Genomic DNA, 27,986 nt, shown 5'->3' with positions numbered 1-27,986 from the left:
TTGCCCCTGACAACAACCCAAATGATTTGATTTTGATTAGTAGCTCAGGAGCTGGAAGAACCAGGTGGAGGGCAATCTACGATGGCTCCTGTTCAGGCAATGCTCTGTGTGCAGGCTCACCCCACAGAAGGGCAACACGATGGTTTCTGTTCAGCCAATGCTTTGTGTGCAGGCAAAAATGTGAACCAAAGCTCTTTGCGTGCAGGCAAAAAAGTGAGCAAAAGCTCAATCAGAAGAGGTTAAAAAACACCGAGGAATAAGAAAGGGAAGGCAATTACAAAGAAATAAGAGCAGGATATTTGTATGGCTCCAAAATATGCAATAAAATCTAGAAGGTTTGGGATTTTTGCAAGGAAGGATTTGCATAGGCATTTTTATACCCCAAGTACACTTCAGAGAATTTTTCCACAAGAAGTAGGGTTGCCACTTTTTCAAATGCCCAAAGAGGGACATATTTTGTAGAAATGTGAGATTTTGCAAGACAAAACAAACCCATGGCCAGTGCAAAAGACAGAACTTCACTTTTTTGCCAAACTAAAAGCTTATTTTTTGTAGCATTTGAGTTGTTTATGCTATACAAAATAACTGCTTTTACGCAACTATTAAAGAAAACTTAAGAAATATACTTTGTCTTAAAATCTCAGGACATTTATCATTTTTTAGGTTTTTTTTTTTGCAGGACACAACTGCCCAAAGAGGGACAGGTGGTAATCCTAACAGGAAGAGAGCAACTGCTGGAGGTGTGACAGGAGAGAGAGAGAAATTCTGGGAACATTCTTTTTTTTTTTTGGAAATGTAATGTGTTGATAGATTTTATAAATTCCCTACAGGGTACTTTGTCAGAAACATTGGGGGAGCAAACTATTTTAACTAAGACAGAATAATTTTCAGGAAGAGTGATACTTCGGTGAAGGCAGGGCTTAAGTAATCCACGTAATGTTACCAGAATTGTTCAGACAAAAATCATATTTGTATAATATGTCCAAAAGAAAAAAAAATCGTTATTTTTTTTTTCTTTTTTATAATTGAATGTGTACTAGTGACACTATGCAATGTGTGATGTTAAGAAAAGATGCTAAAAAATTAAAGTTCGTAACCCAGATATAATTATAGCCACAACTGACACCAAAGCCTAACTAAGGCTGGTAAGGGGGCCAAATTGAGAACTGTCTTGAATATCACAAAAATACTTAAGACCAGTCAAAGGAAGTACAAATATTTGGGCTCTGAAAATCCATAATGTACCATCAAGGTTTCAATCACCAAACAAGATTAAACTTTAAACATGAATATATCATTCACTGTATCAAGAATAATGGTCTGCTAGGAAAATGTTTCTGCTACAACAGGGCTATTAGACTCTTTCTCACATGTGCTTTGGCCAGCACAAGAGGGATCAAAACAGTGTGGCACTTTAAAAGCTTCTTAGGTTTGCAGGGAGACTTCTTACTCTTCTAGGGTTAGAAAGGTCTTGAAGAAGGGAAGGGATTTACGGGAATTGAAGTTTAATCTAAAGTGGTGAAGGCCACATTCTCCAAGATGTCATCCACCAAGTTCTGAGATGGCAGGCCAGACAGACCACCAAGAACTGCACATTCAGGATGGAGTTTTTGAGCTCCTCCTTTAGGGAAGAGGGCCTCAGCCAAACCACTCTCTGTAGGTTCATAGGTTCATACTAGGCTATCTGCCCGAGGGCATTTACAAGCCTAGCCCATCGTTTTGTGGCTTACGCCACCCCTTTAGTATGGGGAACTATACCCATTATTTTGCTGTGCCTCTGTCGAGCAGTGATGCTGAGGTAATCCCTGGGGTATATCTGCGATCTCCCATCCATTGGTCAAGATTTCTCTTGAACAAGGCCAGCGAGGTGCTCTGCCTCACATATACCGGGATTTTGTTCCACAGCATAGGGAGTCTTTGGGTGATGAATCTATCCCTCCAGCACGTCCTATTAATAGCCGTGTCGAGGTTTAAGTCTCCCGCCCTTGTGGCTCTGATGGATCTAGATTTTTTGAGGTGAAGCATATTCATCAAATCTGGGTTTGACATGGCCTTGTATGTTAGGCCTTGTATGTTAGGCAAAGGTCACCTCTGAGCAAGCGGTAAGCGACTGAATAGAGCTGGAGTTCTTTCAGTCGGGCAGCATAGGACAGATTTTTGAGACCCTTTATCCTTTTGGTGAGGAACTTTTGTGGCCTCTCCAGCTGCTGCAAGTGTCGGGTCAGATACATTCCGAATGGGGCATTGTACTCAATCATTGGTCTGATGAGTGATGAGTAAAGGGAGACTATGACCTCCCTTGATCTAGATGAGAATCCCTTCATGATGAGGTGGGCAATGTAGAAGGTCTTCCTAACTACTTTAGCTACATGGGTGTCGAATGACAGACTACTATCAACCTGGGTCCCCAGGTCCCTGATGACTTCTTCTGTGCTCAGTGGATTGCCACCTATTTGGTAGCTAGGGTAACCTTGTTTTTCCCGAAGGGTATGACTATGCATTTTGGCATTTAACTTTAGGCCGTGGCTCTGGCACCAGTTATCCGCTTCTGTGAGACCCTTCTGAAGGATATCTGTGTCAGATGTGTTTTCTACTATGGCCCAGTTTGCAGTCATCTGCAAACTTTGTCAGCCATAACCCTACTGTGTTTGCTTGTACTGGAAAAGTAGATGCCAAACAAGAGTGGGCCCAGGACTGAGCCCTGTGGGACACCACTTGTGACAGGCTTTGAGTCTGACATGGCGCCAGCAACTCTGACCCTGTGGGTTCTGTCACTCAGCCAGTTTGCAACCCATCTTGTGATGTATGGGTTAACATTTAAGCTGATGAGTTTTTCAATGATACCCGAGTGGGGTATTGTATCAAGGCCTTCGCCAGATCGAGGTAGGCTGTATGGACTGCCTTTCCTCATCAATGGCTTTGGTGACTGTTTCAAAAGTCAACCAAGTTTAAAAGGCATGATCTGCCTTTGACAAAGCCAAACTGGGTTGGATCCAAAGTCTGCAAATTCCCTATGTCTTTATTTATGAGGTCCATTATGATCCTCTCCATGGCTTTGCAGATAAGGCTCGTCAAGCTAATGGGCCGGTAATTTCCAGGGTCGGTGGAGGCACCGCCTTTGTGAAGTGGGACCACAGTTGCAGTGCCACCCCTGGCACGATCCAGAGGTAAGACTTTGATTAAACAGCTGTCCTATCTGTGGGTTTAATTCCTCATTGAGTTCGTGGAGCACACAGCCGGGGACACCATCAGGTCCCATGGATGCTGTGTTTTTTGCTTTGGAGAGAGCAGTTCTCACTTGGGCGTTGGAGGCGCTGTAGACACAAAGATAAGCCTACAGACCTAGCCACAACATAAGCACACTCCAAACTGCAGTGGGTTACAGGAAGCCTGATCTGGAGGCCAAAGCAGGGTCTCCCTATGTCTGGATTCAGTGAATGAGTAAAACCTTTACAGTCCCTGATCCACTAGACAAGATTGGAAACTGGACAGTTGTAATGAACAGTTGAGAGCTCTGAGGCCAAACATAGTGAAACAGTACACTGTGTTACAACACCTCTCTGTAGCTTTAAATTCTTTGCAAGGCAGCAAAGTGACAAAATGCTATTGACTTGGAGTTCTATGCCACAACAAACATATTACAGAGGTGTTGGATTGTGAATGCCTGATCAGAGAGAGAGACTCATCCACTGGGGATTTGTAAAGAGTATCTGCCTTTACAAGAACCACAGAAGATGATCTGGGTTATGCCAGTGGTGCTAATACATAGCATCTCTCTGATAGCTGGCGCCCCAAGGGAATTACCCAAAGCTGTTTCTTCTTCTACAGATGTACATTCAGACATTTCTGGAAGGGGGTGAGGAAAAGGAATCAGAAGACCTAGTGAGCCTCACAGACTCTTCCAAATAGAGGTCACTGGGATAAGCCCTATAGGGTATGAAGGCTCATCCGTGTCTATCTCAGACATAATGGCCTCCAGTTCTTCAGACTTTGTGTAGAAGCCTCAGTGCGAGACAGTCCACTACCTTCCACTGTTTCTATATTAAAAGATCAAACAGCCACAATATTGAATCCCAGTTCACTGAGACCAGAGCATCGAAGAATATAATTGTCAAAAGCTAACTTGTTTAAATCTCAGTCTATTGAATCACAATAGTTGGCCAACAGCTCAGAAATCTGCTCCTAATTCGGAATGAATACAAATACTTACTACCATGTTACAAATATCAAAAGTAACACTTAAGAGGTTAACGTCTCAGCTGTTGGCCAACTATTGCAATTCGATTAGGTGAAATTCGACAAGTCAGCTTTTGACAACTGTATTCTTCAAAGCTCTGGCGTAGATGAACTGATATTCGATGTTGTGGCCATTTGATATTTTAATAAAGATCCCTTCCACCAATCCCAGAAATTAACTGGGTTTCACAGAGGAGCAAATCTGATGGGTGCATACATTAAATCAGGCAACAAGGATCCAGTTCCCGAAGCATGCCTGGCACGGACACCATCCACATGATATGCTTATGCTAAGGTCAATTGTGACATCAGCTCATTTTTCCTAAAGGTGTCCCCTAGTTCAGCTGATTCAAGTTTTCCCCAAATTATATCTGCTTGATGCCTACATCTGAGCTACAAATTCTGGTGTAAGGTGACCTAACAGATCTGCACCCCCCACCTCCAACCCTAATTTACAAACACTGCTGCACACAGGGGAAATGCTAGAAAGGGAGTCTTCAGTCTTGAGTACGACCAGCATATGGCTGGGTGACTCTGCAGATCATTCCCTTGAAAAAAGCTAGTCACCAGAAAGGACAATTTAATCATTTAGGGGCTGAGGCTGCTCCATACCATGGAAATACAATTTTCATGGCTAGAGCCAGAGATGTACCTTGTTTGTGCCCCTTACCATCTGCTGAAATAAAGGAGGTACATCTCATCTGACAGGTGTCTATGAATCTCATTTGATCCATTCTTTCAGTGAAACATTATCCACAAACTCAAGACAACACTATCAAGGACTGAACCGTATTTAAAGACTAGCAGGCTTCTTCAGTTTGTGTTGATGGTATTCTTTTGTCAGTGAAATGTCTTAGCAAAATGCTTCTCTTTTAATGAAGCAGTCAGAGAACAGAAAGCATTTTTGAAGTTGCTTATTTATGAAAAAAAATCGAAGGAGACTAACTCAGCAGCAGAGATACTGGCCACTCTTGTAAATAATCTTCTGACGGTTTCTCTGTCTGAACTATGTGTTGGCTACTATCAAGCCGTTTGCCAGACAGAAATCTAGAATGGCCTCTCCTCCTTTATTCCTGCTTCCCCACCCATGTGGACCCAGGCAGTCCTCAAATCTTGTTGTGTCTGTCCCAATATGTGTATTAAAGTCACCCATTATCAACACCAATTCATGTTGTCCTGCTTTATCTAGTAGGTCCTGCAACTGCTGTATGAATGCACCCTTTTCCTCACTATCACAACTCTGTTGTGGGGCATAGGCTGAGATTATGAATACTGCCCTATCAACTAGGCTGGAGCCTGATTACCATGAGTCTGTCACTAATTCTGATGACATCCCTCACTGTTTTCTAAAGTCCATCTCTCACCAGAATTCTCACAGCATTTCTAGACTGTCCTCCTCCTGAATAGTAGACTCTGGATCATAAGCAAAGTGGCTTTGCTACACTGGCCTCACACCTTGTCTCTTGGATACATAGGATGTCCAGCCTTCTCCGTATCATCATGTTATCCACTTCCAAGCTCTGTCCTGTCAGTTAACCTACATTAAAAGCAGGTTGATTAGTTTTACGACCTTTTCTTTCTTTGCAAGTCCAATATCTCTACAAATGCTAGAACCAGGGATCTAAGTACTCACCAACAAACAAATAAAACATGGTGGAGGGACAGAATTACAATCCAACACCTACCAAAACTCTGAAATAAAGTGCCCCTGCACATTTAGTAGTGTAGCTCACTATCTTCCTTTAAACATAAATTAGATGACTGAATGGGTACCCAAAATTTACTCTGGAACTGTTTGGTATGGCCTTCCTTGGCGAAAGGAGGTGTGGCCTGAGGCAGGGTACTAGCAAGCTTTGAAAGCTCGAAAAACTCTATGGCCTTGGAACATCCGCAGAGCTAAAGAAGGCACAGGCAGGATTCTTCTTCAAGGCCCATTTCTTTCCTTGGGATCTCCCTGGGATTGTCTTATTTATGCAAATGACATTGTTACTATTAAGTCAGATAAAGATCGGCAGTCTGTCTCCATGACCCTTGCAGGATGGTCATGTTTTCTGGAACTGACTAATCGTAAAACTGGCAGTAAACACAATTAAAACTAATTGTACGATATTTGGTATACCATTATGGGTTAAGAATGCCACCATCATTACAATTTAAGACCCCACCAAAGCAATCCTTCCTGTTACATCATAGAAAAATCTAGGAATTACTCGACCCAAATCTTTTCTTTACTACCCTCAATAACTATCAAAAAGTTACTAAATCAGCTTAAGGTAACATATAAAATATCCACAGCCAGACAGCTTTAGCAATCAGTATATTGTTGCCCAGACTAGACTGCTGTCTCCTCATCATTACTTTGCTGTGCCAGCAAAACTCCACTCTGCTCCACCACTTACAGAAAACAAAAGTCTTAAATCTGTTCATTAAACTAACCATAGGGAACATGATTGCACAATGCTCTCCATGTGTACCTGTTTCAGCTAGGGACAACTGCAAAAAAGATAATGGTCCCCCTTTAAAACAGATTTGAATGATCTCAAACTTATTTATTTGTCTTTTTTTCTTACAGGGAAGGTCCGACTGGGTACCCATTTTCAGTGGAGGCCTTGGAAGAAAATCTCCATTTGCTTACATTGCATTATACTAAGTTCCAGTTAAACACAGAGGAGTTACATTTCTATTTACATTTATACACAAACAGTAGTTAGATTTGTACATTCTAAGATTTTACAGAGGTGGAAGTTACTAAAGAAAAAGCCTATGTGCAACTTAGTGGATTGTACAGGTAGCAGTTACATATACAAATTGTTTTGTCATTTCAGTGAGAGGTTGAGTGCATTCTGTTTAAGGAGAGTATTCGGAGAGTATTGTATGGTGAACACAGTCTCAACCTTGAAATGAGCATGTGCAGAACCAGGATTGATTAAGTTGTTAGTAGTTTAAAACTACTGAGTTGTCTGAGAGTTTTACTTGTGTGGGGATACGACTGCAGAGTTTAGCAACGTACTGGTAGTACAGCGAGTCTCCTGCAACATTACTTGACTTATTTGTAAGTAATAAGAATTTGTTACTAGAGTGGAGGTCCCTTGCTGGACAGTAGGTCAGTAATACATTATGTAGTGCAGGGGATTTTTCTGGATGAAGCATGAGTTTGTGTGCTGTACTTAATTGTGAATATGTTAGGTAGTTGTGTAGTTCAAGCCCGTTTAATTGGTTTAAGCTATGACAATGGTGGGTCCTATGAGGGAGACTGGTGGGAAATTTAGCTACTTTATTGTAGCAGAAGACAAGTCTCTTTCTTTGAGTATTGTTCACATTTGTTATTATAGGAGCAGCATATGAGGGTCAGCAATAAGAAGGTGGTGGCCAGAGTTTTTCTTGCAGTACCTGTAAGGAATCTATTGATCCTATTAAGATAGCTTAGTTTCTGGTGAGTAGATGTAATGGTGTGCAGTATATGCTGATCATTTTTGAGACTGTCATCTATTATAACGCCTAGAAGTTTACTGAGAGTTACAGTTTCAATGACAGTAGGGTCTATATTAAATTAGCGAATGCTAATTCATCAACCCCTTTTAAGCGAAAGCTTAAAATCTCGGACACCCGGCACAGAGATATTTTTCACAGGGAAAAAAAAAATCACTGGTCCACAAAAAACTTAAAACATTATATAATGTGGGGGGCTTCGGCCCCCACCCCCCTACTTAAATATATCAACTCCGAGATTGCACGACAGTGGAGGAAATGGCAAACTCCCGAAACCGGCCCAGCGATTTTTTTCCCCTGTGAAAAAAATCGCTGTTCCGGGTGTTCGAGATTGTAAGCTTTTGCTTAATAGGGGTCGATGAATTAGCATTCGCTTTTCTAAGCGTTCGCTAATTCAATATAGACCCTGACAGTATTATTAGCTGACTTTATTGTAAAAAAAAAAAACTTTTGACTTTGGCAAATTTCTGAGGTAAAAAGCATTAACTTTATTTTCTTGGGGTTGAGTACGAGGTTTAGATTCATTAAGGCAGGTTTCTACAGAGGAAAAATATTTTTTGGTAATGTCTTCCAGCTTTATTGAGTCGTCTGCACACTGAATTAAACTAGCATGGTGAGTGGAGGTGTGGAGTTCATTAATAAATATATAAAATAGGAAATTACCTGGTATAGAGTCCTGAGTGACACCTTTATAACTGCTTGAAAGGATAACCACAAGAAAAGACATGGATGCCTGGACCTGGTCCCCAAACTTTAATGGATAAGCGCTTTCGTCACGTTAAGTGCAAGACTTCATCAGATCTATTTTAAAACTACACCAACCTAATTTAAATACTAAAACAATCACATGACTCCATTCACAACATTTAAAGAGATAAAAAACAAATATAAAAATGATGCTTCCACATAAGCAAAAAAAGCTTCAGTTACAAGAATAGAAACATTAATACATTTTGAAAAAAATATAAATTACACATGAAAATCAAGACATTGTATATTATATAAACTTCTATGAACCACATAAGCAATTTATTACCCACCCTAGTGTGGAAAAGAGGCTCAAATTTAAAGAACTTGGTGGAAAGAACCCTTAGTAAACAAGAATTTGCAAAAACCCCACAAATGCATAAGTGCGGATGTTGTCCTTACTGCATGTATATTAATGTTGGGGAATTGTTTGATATCAATGGTTACATTTTGAGAGTGAGAGGTAGCTACAATTGCAATAGTGTGGGTGTAGAGTATGGGGTTCTATGCCAAGTATGTAGAGCCTTTTATTTAGGAAAAACTGAACGTAAACTAAAGAATCGTATTTATGAGCCAAATTATGACATCAGGGTAAAGAAAACTACCAATGCTCTTTTATAGGCACATACTTGAATTTCTAAGGCACCATTTTAAATTTGTCATTGAACAAGTTCAGAATAATGTGAGGGGTGGCCCATGGCAGTTGTTATTGGGAATTTTATTGGATTTTATGTTTGGGAGCAGTTGGGTACCTCGGATTAAATGAAATGGCATCCACTGGATGTGTTTTAAAATTGAGGGCACAGTGTAGGCAAATACATTGCTTATATAGTTCATAGAAGTTTACAAAATATACAATGTCTTGATTTTCATATGCAATTTATATTTTTTTCAAACTGTATTAATTAATGTTTGTATTCTTGTGACTGAAGCTTTTTTTTAACTTATGTGGAAACATTATTTTTATATTTGTTTTTATCTCTTTAAATGTTAAGTGAATGGAGTCATGTGATTGTTTTAGTATTTAAATGGGGTTGGTGTAGTTTTAAAATTGATCTGATGAAGTCTTGCTCTTAACTCGACGAAAACGCTTATCCATTAAAATTTTGGGGACCAGTTCCAGACATCTGTGTCTTTTCTTGTGGTTCCAGTGTTGGTGGTGGTCGTTTTCACATTTGTTTGAAAGGGTAAGCAGGTTTGTTGCCATTTAATGGCTTGTACCTTCCAGATAGGTAACTAAAACACATGAGGAGTACTGTGAAAGTCCTACTGAGGAGAGTTGAAAGTTGCTAGTGCGAAACAGTATCAAATGCATTTGACAAGTACAAGAACGTGTTGGACACAAGCAGACTATTATTACTATGTTATTTTATTATACTGGTAAATGTAGTAGAGCAGTAGTGGTGCTGTGCTGAGGTCAAAACCATGCTGTGTTTCTAAGAGCAGATTATTTGAGGTTAGTTACTGCATCAGCTGAATATGGATGCATTTCTCTACTACTTTGGACATGGGGAGAGAATTGCTATTGGTCTGTAGTTTTTAAACTCAGTGGATGTGCCGCCTTTCTGCAGTGGTATGATGTAGGATTTTTTCCACAGTGATGAGACGCATCTTTCTACTATGGACCTATTAATTAGTATGGACACAGGGAAGGCAATGACTTCTGCGGACAATTTCAGGCAGTCTGATGGTAGTTGGTCTACACCTACAGAAGTAGTTTTTAATTTAAGGAACAACTTCCTAATGAGCGACACAGGTACTGAACTAAAACTGAAGCACTGTGGGTGGTTTTGAGTGGACAGTGGTACAGAGAGGCGGTCAGATATTTTAGTGTCTTATGAGAGATAATATTGATTGCATAAAGTAGGAATTAAACTGTGTGAGGATAAAGTCTGTCATATTGTCTGTTTTTGGAGAGGGAGTGGTGGTCTTGCCAGGATGCAGTAGTTTTAGTGATGACCAAAAAAGTTTTGGGCTATTTTTATGTTTGTCTTGTAGGTTGGTATAGTATCTTTACTTATCCTGTCTGACATGGAGTTTTGCAAGGTTTCTAAGATATCTAAATTGCTTGGAGCCATTTTGAGTTGTATTTTTATACCATTTTTCCAGGCTTTATCCCTTTTTGTCATGATTTTTTTATTTCTTTTGTCAGCCATGGTGCTGAGTTAGACCTTACTCTTTTATTACGTACTGGTGCTACATTACTTAAAGTCTGTAAAAATTTGTTATTAAAGCGTTCTACAGCACTGTCTACTGGCACTGTTCTAAGTACAACACAGTTATATCATTTTAGTGTTTCACTGAAAATATCTTTGCTGAAATTGGTTGCATTTCGTATCTGAATATACATACTATTTTTATCTACCTTATGGTGAGTTCCAATAGCATATGTTAGTATGTGGTCACTTACGCTAAGCAGCAGCCTATTTTTATCACTTTATCTGGTTTGTTTGTAAGAATCCAGTCTAATAGTGAGTGTTTCCCTGACATGTACCTGATTCTAGTAAGTGGGATTATTAATGGTCTGAAGTTGAACAAGTTATGAATTCAGTGGGGGTAGTGGAATTTATGAGTTGCCAGTCTATATTTAAGTCTCCAGGTATGATAGTTTCATGGTTAATTTGTTGGGATGTCCAATGCAGGATGCTTTCAGCAGTATCAATGTTATTCCCTGGTGGTATATAAATTGCTATTAAACATATAGTTTTCCTATTGTTGAATGTTATCAGAAGTTCAGCATTTTTAAATGTGGACATTTCCTGTGGAAAGAAGGTGATGGTTAGGGTATTTTTACAGATGGTTGCTACACCACCTGCACACTTGTTTTGTTTGTCATGCCTGAGTATATTGTATCTGTGGGGGGATCTCATTACCCTTTCATCCTTTACTTCGTTTTATAACCAGGTTTCAGCAGCTTTTACTACATCAGAAGTGTATGTGGAAGGTAGGCATGTATGGCATGTACTTCTTAGGTTCGTATTTAGTAAGGTCAGCATGTGTTCTGTTTTTTTATGAGATGCATTCAGTGACTGGTTTATTTGGGGGTTGGAAGAGATGGTTTATGAACAGTGTTGGGGTGAATATCTCTGCTAATTTTTTGAACTGACATTTTACAGAGGGAAAAGTTGCCAGTTACATTTTGGTCATGGTTTGGTATTTGATCATAAATTTGGATACTTAGTTTTGAGACATTTATAGATAAGATCCAGAAAAACAAGTTGAGCCAGCAAACTGTGACCTGGAAATAACATTTATTGATTATAATAGCATAAAAACAAATAACCAGACTGGTTTCAGCTGGTAAGAAAACACAGCCTTCATCAGTGTAAACCAGAAGAGTCAAATGCTACAGTTTAAATACATACAAGTGCAACTCCATTGGCTCATTTTCAAAATTGCTCATTAAGGCCAGGTGGGAACAATCCACCTAGTTTTACAATCCATTTCTTTTCTTTAGAATCTAAAATAGAATGCCATCCGGTTTTGTTGGATTTATTGCCCTTGATCATATCAATAATCATGAAAGTGAATTTTGCAGTTTTGTGTGCCAGACAGTGTTTATACAAAGCATTATTAGCTTTTTTTATTTTTAATGTTACTTACATGTTCAGAAATTCTAAGCCTGAGAGGACAAGATGTTTGTCCAATGTAAAAGGACCCGCAGGTGCATGTTGCCAAATAGACTAACCAGTCACTGTTGCAATTAGCAAAAAATTGGATGTCATAGACCATGGCACAATTTCTACTCGTAAATTGTTTAGACTTGGTGACTTTATCACAATTGGTACAGTGGCCACATGGGAAGCAGCCAACCAAAGGTTCACCAGTCAGTGTGGTTTCTTGCAAGTGAGTATGACCAGTGTCATGTGTATGTTTGTAATGATTGAAGCAAGATGCCAAGTTCTTACCTTTGCGAAATGCAAAAAGGCATCTGTCCGGTATTATATTGGCTAATTCTTGATCACATTGTAATATGTTCCAGTGTCTATGTATACTGTTGATTAATAAATCAGAGTTTCTGGCATAAGTGGTTACAAACCTGATAGGTTGTGGTTCATCCCTGTTCTGAGATTTGTAGGTTAGCAAGTCCTCCCTTTGTAGTGTGTTGACCCAGTTGCTGGCTTGCAGAACATGTCCCATCTGGTATCCCCTGATCTAAATTGGTTGGTCAGGTCCAGTCTGTGTTCTTGAAAAGAGGCTTCATGAGAACAAATCCATCTCATATGTATAAATTGAGATTTCGGGATATTTCTAGCAATGTGAGGTGGATGAAAGCTTGATGCATGGAGAACAGTGTTATATTCGGTGTACTTCCTAAAGACATGTGTGCTTAAAGTATGATCAGGTTTGTCTGTTGATCAAAACATCAAGAAAGGTAATGGTACTTACATGATAGTTTGCTGTAAAATGTAGACCCCATTTGTTGTCATTCAGGTAAGAAATAAATTCAGTTAAATACTCCACATCTGCCCTCCATACCATCCAGCAGTCATCCAGATAACATCTCCAGATGTCGATTTCATCCAAATATATGTTATGGCTGTTGTCATAAATGATTTGATCTTCAATGAAGGCCATGAAGAGGTCAGCATAAATGTGGGCAAAGGATGCCCCCATTGCTGCCCCCTTAGTCTGCCAATAGCAAGTATCCTGATAAAAGAAGATGTTGTTGGTGAGGACATGTTCTGCAAGACCAACCAAAAAAGAATTGAAATCTGGTTCATATAAACGTGCCACATTTAACAAACGGGCCAGAGCTTCCAAACCTACCTTGTGTGGGATGTTGGTATAAAGGGCACTGACATCAAGTGTACACATTAGCCAACCCAGTTCCAACTGTGTGTCAGAAATGATTTGTAGAAATTCAGTAGTGTCCTGTAAATGGGAACGAACCCGTGACAATAAAGGTTTCAGATATTTGGTCAGAAATATGGATAGTGGTTCCGTGATGTATCCCCTACCTGACACAATAGGTCTACCTGGTGGATTAACTGGATCCTTGTGTATCTTGGGTAAAAAATAGATGTACTGATTAGCAGAGTCCTGAATTGTTAATTGCTGCAACACATTGGCTGTAATGATACCTTCATCCCTAGCAATGGACAAAAAGCCATCAATCTGTTTCTTAAATCTAAAAGTGGGGTTGCCTGACATTTCAGCAAAATAGCGTCTGTCCGAAAGTTGTCTCTTGGCCTCCTTATCATAGTCTGACCAGTTCATGACTACTACTGCCCCACCTTTGTCAGCAGAAATGATGACTATGCCCCTGTTATTCTGTAATTTGAAAATTGCCTGTTTCTCACTCAATGATAGGTTATTAGGTTTGAAACGAGTGTCAGAGCTAGAATAGTGCAGATCTTTGAGAATGCTGCTCTGAAACTGGTGTACAATGGGATGCATGGGAGGTAGGTATCTGGATTTGTGATATAAAAATTTGTCAGTATTGTAATTACCATCCACATCACCAAACTGTAGCTTAAGATTTAGAATTCTACAAAAAGACATAACGTCTTGTGCCAGGACATCCTCAGATACCACAAAACCAGGAATAAAAGTAAGACCTTTATTGAGAATAGATAAATGAGTGGGTGACAAGACAAAGTCTGATAAATTTAGAACATTTGCATTTGCATTCTTGTTTATTTCTGCGTTAATAGTTTCAACAGACTTTGGATGTTGTTGATTTTTCCTGTGCTTCCTCCCCCCTCGCTTATATTTTGTCCTAAAGGGACAAACCCCTGTGTCCTTTTGGGGGTCGGTGAATCTGATGCTAAGTGTATATCACTGTGCAGGATGATGGGTCATCAGTGGATGAACCATAGTCTGTGGTCCGTTTCCTAAGGATAGGACTGGGCCTTTTTCTTTTTAGAGTTCTAGCTGGATTTGGTGTAAATCTAACATGTTAAGTTACCCCTGAAGTTAGAGGTGGTAGCTGGGAAACCAAATTGGAATACCGGGAATTATTCTGGCAACTTAAGCTGGATGCAAGTAGGTTTCCCGGTATGAATGAAAACATCAACATTAACAGTGTTTTAAAAATGAGACAAGCTAGATTGTAAAAGTTGAAATAATTTTGCTTAATGATGTTCGTTTTGGTTTTGCAGCAGTGTGAGTTTAATGACATGCTTTTAAATTTAAGAGCATGACAGATTTAAAAAGAAAAATGTAAGAAGTTTTGGGGTTTTATTTGGTGTACGTTTACTTGTTTTGGAAGTACGGTGATCTAATATAACGGTGTTTTTGTAATTTTTAGATATAAGAATGTTTTTAATCAAAATTTATATTATTGTATTTTACTTTAAAACATTAATATGTATTAATTAATAGAATCATGTGATCTGGTCTAGAGTATAAATTAAAAGAAATGAGTTATCAACCTGTTTTACCTTGATAAAGCCCGGTAGCGACCGGGAGAAAGCGCTTGGTTTTACATTGTATACAGTTTTGCAAAGTAGATCTAATAAAAGCTTTTTATTAAGCTGCATTTGTGTTGGTATTGGCCAAGCAAAAGGATTTACAGCATTCTACCTGACTGTTGCTTTCCGGGTCCTGTTATGCTGGACTTTGTTCTATATACCAACATCCCACACAAGGTAGGTTTGGAAGCTCTGGCCCATTGGTTAAATGTGGCACGCTTATATGAACCAGATTTCAATTCTTTTTTGGTTGGTCTTGCAGAACATGTCCTCACTAACAACGTCTTCTTTCATCAGGATACTTGCTATTGGCAGACTAAGGGGGCAGCAATGGGGGCATCCTTTGCCCCCATTTATGCTGACCTCTTCATGGCCTTCATTGAAGATCAAATCATTTCTGACAACAGCCATAACATATATTTGGATGAAATCGACATCTGGAGACATTATCTGGATGACTGCTGGACGGTATGGAGGGCAGATGTGGAGTATTTAACTGAATTCATTTCTTACCTGAATGACAACAAATGGGGTCTACATTTTACAGCAAACTATCATGCAAGTACCATTACCTTTCTTGATGTTTTGATCAACAGACAACCTGATCATACTTTAAGCACACAGGTCTTCAGGAAGTACCCCAAATATAACACTGTCCTCCATGCATCGAGCTTTCATCCACCTCACATTGCTAGAAATATCCCGAAATCTCAATTTATACATATGAGACAGATTTGTTCCCATGAAGCCTCTTTTCAAGAACACAGACAGGACTTGACCAACAGATTTAGATCCAGGGGATACCAGATGGGACATGTTTTGCAAGCCAGCAACTGGGCCAACACACTACAAAGGGAGGACTTGTTAACTTACAAATCTCGGAACAGGGATGAACCACAACCTATCAGGTTTGTAACCACTTATGCCAGAAACTCTGATTTATTAATCAACAGTATACATAGACACTGGAACATATTACAATGTGATCAAGAATTAGCCAATATAATACCGGACAGATGCCTTTTTTCATTTCGCAAAGGTAAGAACTTGGCATCTTGCTTCAATCATTACAAACATACACATGACACTGGTCATACTCACTTGCAAGAAACCACACTGACTGGTGAACCTTTGGTTGGCTGCTTCCCATGTGGCCACTGTACCAATTGTGATAAAGTCACCAAGTCTAAACAATTTACGAGTAGAAATTGTGCCATGGTCTATGACATCCAATTTTTTGCTAATTGCAGTAGCGACTGGTTAGTCTATTTGGCAACATGCACCTGCGGGTCCTTTTACATTGGACAAACATCTCGTCCTCTCAGGCTTAGAATTTCTGAACATAAGTAACATTAAAAATAAAAAAGCTAATTACGCTTTGTATAAACACTGTCTGGCACACAAAACTGTAAAATTCACTTTCATGATTATTGATATGGTCAAGGGCAATAAATCCATCAAAACCGGATGGCATTCTATTTTAGATTCTAAAGAAAATAAATGGATTGTAAAACTAGGTGGATTGTTCCCACCTGGCCTTAATGAGCAATTTTGAAAATGAGTCAATGGAGTTGCACTTGTATGTATTTAAACTGTAGCATTTGACTCTTCTGGTTTACACTGATGAAGGCTGTGTTTTCTTACCAGCCGAAACCGGTCTGGTTATTTGTTTTTATGCTATTATAATCAATAAATGTTATTTCCAGGTCACAGTTTGCTGGCTCAATTTGTTTTTCTGGATCTTATTTGCTTTTTGGAGCCGTGCAATTGTCCTCGTGCAGGGGGTTGATTTTGGGTGTTACATTTATAGATAAATCAGATATAGTTTGTTTGTAGAGACAGGGTGCTCTGGAGAAAGGCAGGCTGGGTAGATTTTGAGATTCTTTGTGAGGACTGGTTGAAGTCCTAAGTATTTGAAGGAGGTGGATTTGGTAATTGGTGATGACGGCTAGTAAAGTGAGGAGGAATAATAAAATAATCTGAGTTAGGAGCATCTTATTTAACTTGGGTTTTACCTTTGTTGTAAATAAACATTAGAAATGTTAGGAGGGTACTGGGTTGGTAGTAGACAGCCCAGTACCAGCCTATGAACCTATCGGCCCTAGGGCCTATACAAGCTTAGCCGTAACAATTCCCTGGCCATTTCTTCTCACAATATTTACTTCCCTGGAACTGTGTCTAGCAGAATGACTGGCGTGATCCCCAGGGTGAATTTCTCATCTCCCATCCAATTGTTAAGGTTCCTTTTGAAGAGGGCCAAAGAGGTGCTCTGCTTGACATGTATGGGCAGTCTATTCCAGAGTCTGGGGAGTCTATGGGTCAGGAACCTATCCCTCCAGCATGTTTTGTTCATTGTGATGGCAAGGTTTAGATCCCTGGAGTGTGTGGCTCTGTGGAATTAGGATTTCTAAGTGTAGCATGTCCAACAGCTCTGGGTTTGACATGGCCTTGTATGTTAAGCAGAGATCGTCTCTGAGCAGACGATATGCAACAGAGTATAGCTGGAGTCTTTTTTAATTGGTCAGCATAGGGCATCTGGTTTAGGTCTGTGATTCTTTCAGTGAGGTATTTCTGCGGTTTTCCAGTTGTTGCAGATGTCTTGAAAGGCACATACCAAATGGGGAGTTGTATTCTATAATGGGTCTAATGAGGGATGAGTACAGTGGGACAATGACCTCCTTTTTTTCTGGATGAAAAGGCCTTAGTGATGAGGTGTGCCACATAGAAGGATTTCCTGACTGTTGTGGCGATGTGGTTATCGAAAGTGAGACCACTGTCCACCTGTGTCCCTAAGTCTCTTACCACACTTTTGGTGTTTAGTGTACTGCCATCTAGGTGGTAATTCACAGGTACATGTTTTTTCCCAAAGGGGATAACTATACATTTCTTGGCATTGAGCTTAAGCCCATGGCTCTGGCACCAATCACCTGTTTCTGTAAGGCCCTTTTGTAGAATATCCACATAATTTGGGGATTCAATAATGGCTCCCAGTTTGCAGTCATCTGCGAACTTTGTTAGCCAGAGTCCCTTAGTGTTGGCCTGTACTTCAGAGAAGCAGATACCAAACAAGAGCAGTCCCAGGACTGAACCCTGAGGAACTCCGTATATAATTTAATAGTTATTGGGGGCAAGGATTATGACAGTTTGAAAGAGAGTTTTGGGTGGTAAACAAGAGTGGGTGTTAATATTGGGAGCAATTCTACTGACTGTTTTCTTCTGGATATTGGTTTGAGGAACATATGGATGGTTCTATGGAAATTTAAACATAGAGTATGATGTGATGGGTGGGAATTGGGGGTAGGGGAGAGGAGTGAGCCCAAGCTTTAGTGAGGGTGAATGAAGTGGGTTGAAAACTTGGCAAAAAGACAGAGGGGGAAAAAAAAAATCACTAACTTAACAGACAGCCACAAATCTGCTGACAGTGATAAGTAAAAGGGACAGTGCAGTTTAGAAGGCCTCTGACCTAGGCTAGTAGATGAAAGTCTTGATTTTGTTGCTCTAGAACAATCCTCACAGATCAGCAAAACAATGAAAAAAGTAAGCCAGAATGCAGTAGTGCAGCTGTGAAAAATTACTGGCTCAGATCTCTGTAGTTACACTAAAAGAGAAATAAACTTAAGGAAGGGAGACAGTGGACTCTAAAAACAATGAACTGAGCGCAGTTAAAGTTGAAAGCACCAATGGGACTGCTGTGGTCTATGGAAATGAAGCTATGTGGTCAAGGTTCTTTGTTTTAGGTTGACATAATATTTATAATTTGTATAAAAAAAAACAGCCCACAGATTGGGCTATTCCCTCAGAGGCACTGAAATGTTGACATTAGTTAGACCATCATTAAATCTGGCTACTTCAGATGCATATTTACAAATGTAGCATCTACCTGTTGGAATACCATCCCTAAAGAAATTAGACAAACTGATGATTTTACACCATTCAGGCAAAGATTAACACGTAATTTAGTTGAAGAAAAAAATGCAACTGCTACAGAGACACAGGACAGACATTTTCTTTCCTACCACATATGACTTAACTCTTTGTTTTTAAACTTCTCCTCAGCAATGCTATTAGTTCTGTTATATACATATTTTATCTATATATCTATATATCTATATATGTATGTATATATATATATATATATATATATATATATATATATATATATATATATGTGTGTTTGTGTGATTTATATATATGTATATATATATATATATATATATGAGTCTAGGTTAGAACAAATGTTCATAATACTGACATTCATATCATCATCCCTGCAACATCGAAACAGCACAATATTTAAGTGCAGTAACATAAAACATCAAAAGACTGCATAGTGGATGTGGGTGATTGTGTGAGATTGAGGTATAGCTGGGTTTGGGGTTTTGCCCATTTCCATCTGTAGTGTAATCTCAGAGTTGGTATACATAATTAGCAAGGGATGTAGGGGGGAACAGCTTGCCCCCCTGCTAAAATGTGCATATGCAATGTTTTGATACTTGGTGTTATAGCACTTTGAAATTGTGCACCCTACCGTGTTTTAGGGACAATGTTACGAACACAGACCCATCTATACATATAAACACACACATATATTTATATATATATATATATATATATATATATATACATATATATACACACACATATACATATGTGTGTGTGTGTGTGTGTATATGTATATATGTGTGTGTGTAAAATTATATGTTTACTTACACAACCAACTACACAAACTTCAACTTTACAGCTTTGTCCTAACTTAAAACAGTTCAAAAAGTACAGATTCATGCACATAGACATGGTTTTGTTTCCCTGTAAGTGGATAATTTGTGAATGCCCATCCAATTGTCAAGGTTAATTATGAAGCCAGTAAGGGCACTACTTTGTGTAACATGCAATGGTGCTTCATTACAGAGGTGTAGGGTGTGCTGGAATCATGTCAATGTGTCCCCTTAATTTGTAGCAAGAGATTAAGGTATGCTGTATGCATGTTTAAAGAACCACTTGTTTTGCAAAAACATAAGAGTTAAAGGGGCTTTGGATCTTTCATTGCACAAAAGGCTAAATAGCCTAAACATGGCTTCACCAAGGATGAGTGTACAGGAGAAAACAGTGGGAGGGTTTAAGTTAGGCAGTGTGGCTAAACTAAAGGATTTGAGGCACCTGACTTACTTGGAATGAATCTCTATGGTCTCTCCCTACGAGCAATATGTTTGGATACATATACACCAAAGAGGCACTGTATTCAATGAAGGGGAGGATAGCAGTTGAATACCTGGATGCAATGCCCCTGATTATGAAGCAGAACAGACAGAAGGATTTTCTAACTATAGTAATGCCATGCTGGTCAAAGGAAAGGGCATCCTCTACAAGGGTGACTAGGTCTCCAAAGAAAGTTCGTCTTGAGGAGTACGTTATTGATGTGACATTTTAATGAATTTTTTCTGTTACTGAAGTGGACAGCACTTTTACTTTCACATTTAGTTGCCCTTGTAGCAATTATTTGTATAGTCCGAGCCTTACTGGAGTAGTTTCATGTCAATGGGAGACGACCCCTAGTTTATGGTCATCTGCAAATTTAGTTAGCCAAAGTCTGGAATACTGTATTGCAGATCCGAGAAATAACCATTAAATAGGAGATGTCCAACATGGAGTCTTGCAGAATAAAACTAGTAACATTTTTAGTTTCCAAAGTGGTGCCTGAAACTCTAACATGGTGAGTTCTGTCTGTCAGCCATTTACTCCCCACTCTCCTACACATGGGTTAACATTCAGGTTCATGAGTGTCTCAATGATACTAGCATGGAAAATAACAAATGTGTTGCTCAGGTCCATGTATAAAATATGGACAGCATAACCAATATCTACCATTTCAGTTACTCTTTTGAAGATATTAATGAGGTTAAGGAGACAGGGCTTACCTTTGATAAAGCCAAATTGATATGGCTCCAGGACTAAGAGCATGTAAATGTTGGAATTAACGAGCCAATATAATCCAAGGCTTATAATATATGTCTGATAAAACTGATAGATCTATACTGACTTGCATCCACTCTGGGACTCCTTTATGTAGGAACATTATGATGGCTGTTCTCCAGATTTTGGGGGTACATACCCAATGGCCAGGCTCATGCAGAAAAAGGTTTAAATCGTGCTCAGAGAGGCTACATTTAGTGCTGCTAATTATGTAACCTGGTATATTATTAGTGCACACAGATGATGTGTTCTTGATTTTTGACATGACTGATTGGGCTTATTCCACAGAAATCTTGTCAAGGCCTTTGGGGGGGGGGGTGCAGTGTGACAACACACTGGGAAAACGTTTGCAGTAAATGTGTTGGCTAGGGCACTGTTTCTTTTGATTCTGAATATGAAATATTATAGATCAGTTCAGAATATGGCTAGGTATCATTCCTTACCTTCCAGTTACAGTTAATGAAGGATTTCTAGTTGTTTATGGTGTCTGTTGTCATTCTGACTTTGTATTCAGCTTCATATTTTCAAACTACACCACAGAGTGCCATCCTCTGGTGGGTAGCACATGCCTTCCTAGAAGTACTTGGTGCTTTCTTCCTTTTGCTCTAAAGTTTATTTATATGAGTTTCCACATTAAAGTTTATTTTTAAACCTCCCAGAGTATACGGTACACCTTCAGTTAGTGTTATCAATACAGATACTGATGCAGGAGCAGTGCTTGAAGTCTATGGCCCAAGTTAGGAGATGGCCTGGTAAGAACAGTACAATTTACTTAAGAAACAAAGGAAATATATGAGGTTAACATTTAGGAAATCACTGAACATATAAATATTAGTTTGGCAGCTACACACAGCTTTGCATGAGAAAATTACTGATTTGTGGTTAGATTTTATAAGGGAAGAGGACACCCACAGGTTTGTAAAAACTGGGATATAACAGCAAGGATAACATAGTGAATATTTTGTCTATTGGTTGGGGTGTTCACCCATTGTTCTAGATAATTTCCAATTTATAAAGTTGAGGAATTATTGGGTGCGTTTCCCCTGGTATATCTTGGGTGAGCCAGTTTATTAATAGGCAGTTGAAATAACCCTAAGTAAATGCATGTTAGCTTGCTGAGATAGCTATTTACAGCTGGCAATGAAATTATAGTTAACCTTGTTTATGGTGACTTAGATTTTGTTAGCTTGCATTCTGGGTTGTAAAGAATTTGCCCTAAAATAATGGTCAGCAGGAGTAAGGCAGAATATGTGTGTATGTGAATGACAGGGAGGAGAGAGGAATGGTGAGGATGCAGGGAGTAGAGTTGCCCAAGGTGGATGAGTTTAAATACTTGGGATCAACCGTTCAGAGTAATGGTGAGTGTGGAAGAGAGGTGAAGAAGAGAATGCAGGCACGGTGAAGTGGATGGAGGAGAGAGGCAGGCGTGACTTGTAACCAGTTAGAGTGAAAGAGGTCTACAAGATGGTAGTGAGACCAGCTATGTTATATGGGTTGGAAACAGTGGTGGAACTGAGGAAAAGACAGGAGTCAGAGCTGGAGGTGGGTGAGTTAAAGATGTTAAGATTTGTATTGGATGCGATGATGATGGACAGGTTTAGGAATGTGTATATTAGAGGGTCAGCTCAGGCTGGACAGTTTGGAGACAAAGCCAGAGAGGCAAGATTGTGCTGGTTTGGACATGTGCTGAGGAGTGATGCTGGGTATATTGGGAGAAAGATGCTAAGTATGGAGCTGACAGGTAAGAGGAAAAGAGGTAGGCCTAAGATACGGTTTATGGATGTGGTGAGAGAAGATATGCAGATGGCTGGTGTGACAGATCAAGATGCAGAGGACAGGAAGAAATGGAAACAGATGATCTGCTGTGGCTACCCCTAATGGGAGCAGCCGAAAGAAGAAGGAGAGGGTCTCTGACAAAGGATTCCTCCAGTACTGCCCACAGTTTCCATACACCTGAGGAAGGCTAAGGTCTAGAATTCCATGTTAGAAAAAAATAGTTGGTGTTGTAGGGTTCAACCTACTGCTTCATCAAACAAGAGTTTACATGAACTGTTTACGATCTGTTCAATCTCTTCCCTGGATTGGCTACTGACTAGCCAGTCAATCCTCTGAGTATGAAAACATGCCCCAGCCCAGCTTTAACTGGTGTATCAGTAGCACTGATGTTACAGGGGCAGATAGCGACAAAGGAAGCTAAGAGGGTTGGACTCTGCACTGCTTCTCCTACATTTTGTTGAGTTTAAATTCCTTGAAGCTTTAACTAGAAGAACCATGCCAGTCAAAGCTTCAGCTCAGATGGATAAAGAAAAAATATTTGCAGTGGGCAAGCCCTCCTTTCACCCCCATACCTTTACTTGTATATGTTAACTTTGCAGTCACACAATCACTGAGAAAGGTCCACACACCTGCAATTACTAACATAGTTCAAAACAGAAACCACAATGGTGGTGACTTCCTATGTGGAATGTCAATTAGGGGATAACAACATCTGGGAGGTGAAATAAATGTTTTTAAACTTCATATACTTGTATTTTTGTATTCCTCTGTTTTCTTTTAACTCAACAGTACCTGACTTTGCCTCATATTTTTGCCCTTCCTCTTGTAATTTTTTTGATTGATTGGTAAATTCTGAGGATTACAGTCAATGATATCAAATGTTTGACTTTCATATTTCACAAAATGCATGCTGATGCAAACATGTTATAATAATTATCTAATTAAATTATATAAAAACTGTCCTTGAATGTGGGCATTTGTTCCCTATTATTTTTAGACTTATTCCCGACTGCTGGAAAAATAAGTTGAGAGCTATGCCCTGCAGTCTGTCTAGTTACACAGAATATCAGCAAACACCTGGACAGAAATTACATTTTACCACACAAAAACAGGTGACTCCTACTTCATCACTGAGAAGGAATCTCTAAGTCTCTACAGAATTCTTACAGACATTCAAGAGGACATACATGCAAACTGCAGCACCTTTCTTCTGAAAGCAAGAAGCACTGCAAGCATGGAAACATCTTGAATTACACACCCAAGGCAGGCAAGGTCTACAGCTTCATATAGGGGCCAAATGCTTTTAGCATCTGTATCTTTAAATGACCCAACTTCTAATTCCGTAAAGGATAGAAATTAATTTGAATTTGATTTATATCACCATTTACAGCAAGTACTGCTTGGTCCACAAAGGACCATGCTGTCTCGTTTGAAGGTTAAAACAGGAAGAACATGAAGACAAGTTGCAAATGGTGTTTTGTAAGACAAAATAATCAGCTGCCTGCTAATGAAACAGGTTGGATGCCTATGAAACAGGAACTCTGGGGAGGTGCTATGTTGATAATAACAAATATCATATAGTGCAAATGCATACAAGATTCCAACAAAAGTTTACATATGGTCCACATGGTAGCCATTGCATCTTATACCTTAATGATCAAAATAACACTTTGCCAAAACCTTCACACTAGGAGAGTCTACCACATACCTCAATTTCATCTAAACACCTGTACCACATTTCAGTTTATAGAAAAATATCACTGACTGGTGGTAGCTTCTGCTCAAACAACTTAAAAGGCTCATAAAAAATGGGACAGTAAAATGACATTAGGAAAATGTCACTTTCGGGAAGAAAGAAAAAAAGCATCATTATTATACAATAGTTTATCAGAAGGGCAACAAACTGCTCAGGAAACTGCTATGGAATGGCATTTACTGCATTTCAATGATTCCAAACTAAAAACAGAATTAGAAACAACAGGGAAAGTGAAACTATATATAGATGCTAGCACTGGAAAGTTTAGGAACTCCATCAGAAAGGCTGTCAGCTATATGACGACATCATATACATGAAAATAAAATGACAAAGGAAACAGATTTAAACTGTCTAGCCTAAAGAAAAAGCTGTTTTTACACTTAGTGGAAATTAAACAGATTTTGCCTCTTCCGTAACCATTTCTTAACGGGAGAAAATTTGTTGTCAGGTTGCATCAAGGAAACAAGGGAACATCAGCATTAACATGAAATCAGCACTGTAGGTCAAGCCATAAAGCACTCCCTGGCATTGCACCTTCAAACACAACAGCAAATTCTCTTGTCAGCAGTGCCAAAGCTAGCTATCCCCACACCTGCCAGTATGGTGAAGCAAACATTTGACAGATGGTGCTGATGTGGTTGTTTGTAGCAACACTATCTGACTTACTGTACTATCTGAAATGGGTACATGACTTTTTCACAACTAAGTAGCCAAATTAACATTTAATTTAAAAAATCATCACACATAAGAAAAGTTTAAATATTAAACAAGAAACCAAATAAGAAACGTCAAAAGTCTTTTTCTTAATGTTATGCAGGGTATGAGAAGTACACTCAAGGAATGTAAAGAGAAACCAGTTTCAAATGGTCAGCTTGTGAAACATGAGATAGATCATGCATTCACACAGCGATTATGTCGACTGCTACCTTTCGTAAAATGTTATGTAACAGGTTGTTCTACAGGCTTATGAAACATGTTGCAAGAATTCCTCTTGTGGGAAAAAAAACATACTGCTGGCAATACACTTATTCGTGAATCAGTGAGCACAGTTAGAAATGAATCCTACACTAATACTGCAATGGAATTAAAAATGCTGTCAGCAGCATAAATAAATAACATCCTAAAAAAGTCATAAAGTAACACATGCACAGAGCATACTGAGTATACTGTGCTGCACCACAAGACATCAGCCTGGCCCTGTGGCACACTGGGAAAGAGCCTTAACTGCGATCCAGATGACCAGGGCTTGACTAGTGGTGCAGGCAATGAAGGAGACAGGCAGGGACGGAGAAGAGTTAATGGGCGTTATGGGCTTGCTTCTCTCTGCCTCTCTTGGGGAAGGGGGTAAGAGTGGGGGATGGTGCTTACTCGGGGCGCACAAGTGGAAATCAGATGTCTCGACTGGGGGCTAAAGTGGGTGGGCTTGATTACTGGTTTATATTCTTTGTGGAAGTGAAGAACTGTCCAGCAACTTCAGCTCACTGCATTCCCCCACCTTCCATCTTCAGAGTACTTGAGTGAGTGCGGGAGGTACAGCACAAAGAAAAAAATGCATGAGCCTCCCATAATGTCTGCCTTAGAGATTGCCCACCCAGTTGACCCTACCCTTACACCTATGAAGAGAAAAAAGAAGTTATGTACTCACCATAATGTTCCATGTTTGTTGTCCATCTCGCCTTCATTCTTTGCTGGTTGGGTTGGAATCGAGAATCGGTTCCAACTGGGCCTATACTAAAGCTCAACAGCTTCTACTGGCTCGAGGCTATACCCTATCCCATCACACCTAGGGAAGAACCTCCAGATCTTGTTTGCAACTACTACATAGTACTAAGATAATTATAAATACATACAAAGTTACAGCCGCAACATGTGCTGTATAAGACTGAGGAAGGACATCACAGAACACAATTTCCAAATCCAACAAAGACCTCTTGATCCTCCAGGAGCGAAGGTTGGGGGAAGGAAGGTGGGATCCAAGAATGAAGGTGAGATGGACAACAAACATGGAACGTTATGGTGAGTACATAACTTCTTTATGTTATGTTGTCCTATCTCGCCTTCATTCTTTGCTGGTTGGGACAGCGTCCCTAGCACCTTCTTCCTCGGGTGGCTCAAAGGAACAAATTCTTCAGAACAGTGGATCCAAAGGAAGCCCTGTTCCGGGAGGTCAAATTTACTTTGTAATGAGTGATAAAGGTATGAGGCCTTACCCCATGTTGCTGCAGCACAAATTGAATCCACAGGTAATCTAGCCTGAAAAGCAGATGAGGTGGCAATGGCTCTTGTTGAATGACCTTTTATCTTACCAGGCAATTGTTTATTTTGAGAGGTAAATGGGTAGGAAATAGTATCAGTCAGCCACTTAGACAGTGTGACCTTTGATATTAGAGTGCCCTTTCTTTTGTCTGAAAAGGATACAAACAGCTGATCCGATTTTCTGAATTGTTTAGTCCTGTCCAGGTAGAATCTTAGTTGTTTGTGTACATCCAATTGGTGTAATTTATACTCTGCCTTGTTGCTGTAATTTGGGAAGAAAACAGGTAGGTCAATAGATTGATTCAGGTTCGTCTCGGAGCAAACTGTTGGGAGGAATGTTGGATTAGTTCTAAGGGAAACTCTATTCTTAAGTAAAACCAAGTAGGGAGAGCGTATGGAGAATGCTTGGAGTTCTGACACCCGCCTAGCTGATGTGATGGCCACCAAAAATACTGTTTTCCACGTTAGGAACTTCAGATGACAAGATGAAGCTGGTTCATAAGGATGGAGGATTAGAGTAGATAATATCAACTTGAGATCCCAGGAGCTGGTGGTTCTTTCACTGGGGGGCCTTAACAAAAAGGTGCCTCTCAAAAAGACCTTGCACAGTCTATGGGACATAATTTTGAGGCCCATTTCTCCAATGTGATAGTTAGAAATAGCATCCAATTGTACTCGTATGGTCGCCGCTGCTGCACCTTCATTGAAAAGTTTTGCTAAAAAGTCCAAAATAGATTATACAGGGGCTATGAATGCATCAATGTGATTTATTTGAGCCCAACAGGAAAACCTCTTCCATTTGTTTGCATAAAGCTTCCTAGTTGTTGTCTTATGGGATGAAATCAGAATATGTTTCACAGCAGGGGATAAATCTGGAAGCCTGGCTAAAATTGGAAGTGGAGCAGCCATGCTGTCAGTTTGAGGGTTTCGAGTGAGGGATAGAATATCCCTGATGGGTGCATCAGGAGGTCTGGGACTGGGTCCAGAATCCACATAAACTCTTGTAGATGGGGCCTTACGAAGGGGAACCAAATCTGATGAGGCCAGTATGGGGTGATAAGTATCAATCTGCTTCTTAACATGTTGGCTTTCTGCAGACCATTGGGGATCAAGGGGAAAGGAGGGAAAGCATAAAGGAGACCTGGGGGGGGGGTTGTGTACGAGTGCATCCCTTGGTGACTCCCCCGGAGGGGGGATCAGAGCAAAGTGGATGCTGCATTTGGCATTCATGGACATGGCAAAGAGGGCGCAGCAAAGCTGGCCCCACTTGCGAAAAACCAGGTTTAAAATTTGTTGTTTTAGGGACATCTCGTGAGGCATTAGAATAGCTCTGCTTAGTT

At 39.7% G+C, this 27,986-nt stretch overlaps 1 protein-coding gene across 1 annotated transcript in view; it reads right to left on the bottom strand.

The window, feature by feature from the left end:
* LOC122792184 (microtubule-actin cross-linking factor 1-like) overlaps positions 1 to 27,986 on the bottom strand; it is a gene marked incomplete in the record, with an annotated part of 3,579,694 nt that overhangs the window by 1,604,320 nt on the left and 1,947,388 nt on the right.

This window comes from Protopterus annectens, chromosome 1.part2 (assembly GCF_019279795.1).
Source record: "Protopterus annectens isolate FY-2018-M chromosome 1.part2, PAN1.0, whole genome shotgun sequence".
Taxonomy (NCBI): domain Eukaryota; kingdom Metazoa; phylum Chordata; order Ceratodontiformes; family Protopteridae; genus Protopterus; species Protopterus annectens.
This window is presented reverse-complemented; position numbering and strand designations above follow the sequence as displayed.